Raw genomic sequence first — 5,145 nt, forward strand, 5'->3', positions numbered from 1 at the left:
CAGCATTGTTCTTTGTTGGTGTAAAACAACAGAACAAACGACTTTATTTACATAATCTTTTGTCATTTAACAGATTATTGCAAAAAACAGTGACTTAATATGAATGCCTTTTATTAGGGCTCATGGTTTTGTAGTTCAGGTGGCTGGTTAAGGAAAGGTCGGAAAACTCTTAAGAGCTGAATCACATCTCCTGCATCACTGAATGTGCTGATTTTGTTCCAGATGACTTCCTTCACATCTCTGGCACATTGACATGGAAAGGTCTTAGCTTGACCAAGACCTCAGTCTACTCCAGGAGATCTCTGTGTGGTCCTCTAAGGTTGTAATAATTGATATGGTAACTCAGTGCTCTCCCAAATTAAGGTAGTTGTGATAAGTTCTTTTTTCTTTAAAAAATTTTTTATTAGTGAGACACCATGAGGTACAGTTGTAGACTTACAAATTTTTGTGCTTGGGTTTCAATTATACAATGATCAAATACCCATCCCTCCACCAGTGCCCATTTCCCACTACCACGGATCCCAGTATCACTCCCACCCCCCCATCACCCCATCCCACCCTGCCTCTGTGTCAGGGCATACCCCTCTGTTCTCTCTCCTTTTGGTGTTGTGGTTTGCAAAAGAGGCATTGAGTGGCAATCATGTTTAGTCTATAGTCTACTTTCAGCATGCTTCTCCCACCCTGGGAGGAGGATCCTCCCAACACCCTTTATTTGGTTCTCCTTTCTCTATCTGAGATCTCTTTTCCCCTAGCATGTGTGGCTGGCCTCCAAGCCATGGAGTTAAAATTCCTGGTACTAATCTCAGCCATTCTTGGGTGTTAGTATCTCATTTTGTTACTTTATGTTCCTCAGATGAATGCAATCTTTTTGTGTCTATCCCCCTCTCTTTTTGACTCATTTTGCTTAACATGATACTTTCCATGTAGTACCACTTGTAGGTAAATTTCATGACTTCGTCTTTTCTAACAGCTACATAGTACTCCATTGTGTAAATGTACCAAAGTTTCTTTAACCAGTCATCTGTTCTCGGGCACTCAGTTTTTTTTTTTCCCAGATTCTGGATATTGTAAGGAGTGCTGCAATGAACAAACAAGTGCAGATGTCACTTCGACTATACTTTTTTGCCTCTCTAGGATAAGTTTTTTTACTCATCTTTTACTAGCTTTACATTTACATATTCTCTTGGGCAGATATTCACATGCCATCCCATGCAAAAGGAGAGGAGGTAGACACATCTCTGTTCAGAAAAAGTGTTAAAGGATTCACGGTCTTCTTTTCTTCACTATTTAGGTATCATGGCCTCTCATGAGGGGCATTTAGGGCAACATGTCTCTTAGTGGGCTCTGGAGAAAGCAGTGACCACTGCTGCAGTAGAACTTGGTTGCTTAGCACAGTCGATGTCTATTGAGCAGAAGGTAGAGATGAGACTCTTGTATGAAGTCCTCCTGTCACTGGGAGTTCAGGGAGAAGATGGTCTCTGTATGTGTTAGCTGATTGGACTTGGAGTATCATATTTGAGTTACTCATTCAGAACTACCAGAAGAACTTGGGGGGGGGGGCATGCATAAGGCCTGTACATTCCTTGCAAAGACTTTGATGTACAAGAGAAGCTTAAGGACAGCAGAATATAGGATAATGTTATCAATAATATGCTTCTTTAATATATTTTGTCACCTGCCCCTTTACACACACACACACACACACACACGCACACACACACATACGCCTCTGGGCATATGGGCACATAGATTTTCTAGAAAAAAATTATATGTATAGCAAAAATACACAGTTTGGTAATTTCTTTATATACTATCACTCAGCAGGCAGAAAATCTGTGTATGTTTGCTCAATAGTGACATCACTTTAGATTAAAAGGAACAGTATATATCCTTTACATGTACACCTTCATATTTTGTTCTTGCGGTTCCATTAAACTTATGCATTAGTGATTTCAGTCTAATAGATGAGATGGTGCATGTTGTGTTAGGACAATCTGACTCTTACCTGTTCCTCCTGCAAGCCCCATTTCCCAGGGTACATCTCCAGGGATCTTGGACATTTGTACAATAAGACATTTGTATTCCCCTTTGCTATCTTTAACTACTTACTGAACCTGATTAGGGCCTCCTTGCCATCTTCTTGTCTGAAAATCCAGACGAGACCTTGGAAGATGCCCCTATAGAAAGACAGTGTAGGGATTAGTATGTACTATATTTTCCAGTTTGGGAAGACCCTACTGGATGCAAATAGGTCTTAGTCATTAGCAAGTTATGCTGAAGGAGAGAGAGAGGAGGTCTTTGAAGATTTTCTGTTGCCTAAAACAACTTTGCTAAGATTCTCTGGTAGCTTCAGTGGGAAAATGGAGTGATTTTCTGGCCTCTAGCAGAGTCTCTGGTTGCAGCAACGCTGTTGTTATGGGGATGGTGGTGAGAGGGAGGAAGGAGTTCTCTGAATATCATGTAGTGACTAAGCCCCCATCACTCCCATGTGTCCAAACTCACTGCTTAGGACTTCTTCCTCTACCGAAGAATGAACCTTCTGTCTTTGGCATGTGTTTGCAGGAAAGCTAATCTGGCCATAGATAATGCCAGTGAGAGCACTCTTGTTCTCACTTTTAAATCTGTTAACCCTGTGATTACATATTCCTTTCTATTTTTGAATTATGGTGACTGTAATTATGACCTTACTATTTTTTTAATTATGGCCATGAGGTTAAAGATGTAAACAATGTGCTATATTGTTTCATGGTTTGGAATCTTTCAGAAATTGATTTTTAGATTTTTCTACCCAAGACGTTTTCAAAATATTGCTTGGCATCATCATCTCAGTAGCTCCTAGGTATTATTAACCAGGCATGTCAGAGCTGGAGGTAAAAGAGGAGCCCATATGAAATTTTCTCTTTTTTCTTAATCATTCTCTTCATCTCCTCTTTCTACACATAAGAAACACCCAGAGGTGTGAGACCAGGTGGTGGCCGTGTGGCAGCAGGCGCAAGCTGACTGGGAGGCAGCAGCTCTCAGGATTCTGAAAAGCGGGGCTGACAGGGTCTTAACATTTCTGTGTGAATGACTGTACATGCCCTTAAAATATTTTCTCTAAAGAAGAGTGGCTTTAAGAGGAACTGAACTGTTGCCTGTGGTGGACGCTGGCAGAGGGGGACTCTCTAGGAGGATGTCAGGGCCCGTGCAGGCTCTGAAACTGATGGGGCCACGCAGCGTTCAACGCGCTGGGCAGGGCAGCCGTGGCAGTGGAATTCTACCAAGAAGGAACAGCACTGTTCGGGTCTAACTTGGCACTACCAGGAAGCCTGGGTCCTGAAGCTGAGGGGCTCCCGGGCTCCTGCCCTGGAAGGCTGACTCCGGCAGCTCGCCACCGTTTCTTCTCCAGACCAGCTCATGCCGCCAGCGCTGCCCACATCATATTATGGAGGAAAACCTCCCTGAGCGCCAACTGCCTGGAGCCTGAGGATGGGCGTGTGCCCCTGGGCAGGTTTTGCCAAGCTAGTGGTGAGAGTCACCCAGAGCAGCCACTTGATTTCAGAATGCAAATTGTCACCATGCTCCTATCTGGACTCCAATGTCTTGGGACGGACCTCAATGAGATATTAATCCGCTGAAAATTCGGGTATTCAGGTTTTGTGACTGAAATATCCAGGTTTTCTTGGGGTTGTGATGGGCGATCTACCCCCCTTTCCCTGTACTTTCAGAGTATCAGCAGTCATTTCCACACCCCAAGGCTGCCACCCAGTTAAAAAGCAACTGCAGATGTACCTTACTGATAAGAATGCTGGACTGCCTGACTAAACCCCATAGAGACAGGCAAGCAAGACTGGGGGGACTGGAAGGAAGAAAATTGGGGACAATGGTGTGGGAAATGTACACTGGTGGAGGGGTGGGTATTGGAACATTGTATGACTGTGACTGAAACCCAGTCATAAACAGCTTTGTGGTGGTCAATCTCACAGTGATTAAAAAAATAATAATAAAAGAAAAAAGAAAAAAAGTCCCAAAAAGGCAAAGCCCTGCAAAACTTTGGGGTCCAAATAAAATTAGGGCCAAAGAGATAGTACAGTGGGTAGGGAGCTTGTTTTAGATGTGGTGGATCTAGGTTCAATCCCAAAAGACTGTCAATACTAATTCCTGAGTGCAGAGCCAGGAGTAACCCCTAGGCATTGCCAGATGTGGCCCCTAAACAAAGCAAAATGTCATAATAAAATTAGAGTGAACTTTTCTCCCTTCAGCTGATCGATTCTTCATGGTAATATACAGCCATGAGCACTTCATCCCTCTCTGTAAGATCTGCTCCCATCTCATGATGGTAGAAGTCCATATTAATATGCATTTAAGGCCTCCACAGGTTCATCAGATAAAAAAGAGAGTTTTCTTTATCCAAAATATAATTTGAACCTATGCCCCTTGCTGGTATTCTTCTTGGTTTTGAATTGTCTTTCCCTGTTTCTGGTTATCCAAAATTTACCCATTTCTTAAAGCCATGCACAAATTGCTATCTTCTTCTCAGGGAATGCTTTCATGAGTCTTACAGGTAGCAGAATCAATCTTATCTTTCTGTTTTCTAATAGAATTTAAATAGTTGTTGTATTATAATTTCAAGCATTTTGAGTGGTAATATTTGTCTGAGGTACCTCAATTTCATCAGGCACTTCCTTTCCTCTGTGTTTATCTTTAACCTCACCTTCGTGCCCTTCTTCTCATGTTAATCAGCTATTCCCAAATCAGACCCTGTACCTGTAGGTCAAATCTTCTGAGGCTCTGGATTTTGTATATGTAAGTGAAATAATTGCTTTCTTTCCCCTTTATGTGCTTTGCATAGTTTATTTTTGTGTCCTTTTTGTGCAGACTCAGGAAAACAGTTAATGCTATGCTTTTGTAACTTGGGAGTTAATTGACTCTGAATAATATATTTACTCCTGATCATCCATCATATTCACTTGACTTAAGTAAGTTGCTCTTACTTCCTAACACCCCACAAAATGGGTATGCCGAGGGACAAGGATGGACCTAGGGCAAGCTGTGAGTTACCCTGGCATAGAAAAGGGACAGGATAAGTGCCATAAGAAGGATATTAAGTTAAGAGCAAGCTCCTGGAACAAAGTCTGTCATGACCTGAAGAAAAGTAACTAAATA

The sequence above is a fragment of the Sorex fumeus genome, unplaced genomic scaffold (assembly GCF_029834395.1).
Source record: "Sorex fumeus unplaced genomic scaffold, SorFum_2.1 ptg000036l, whole genome shotgun sequence".
Classification (NCBI taxonomy): Eukaryota; Metazoa; Chordata; class Mammalia; order Eulipotyphla; family Soricidae; genus Sorex; species Sorex fumeus.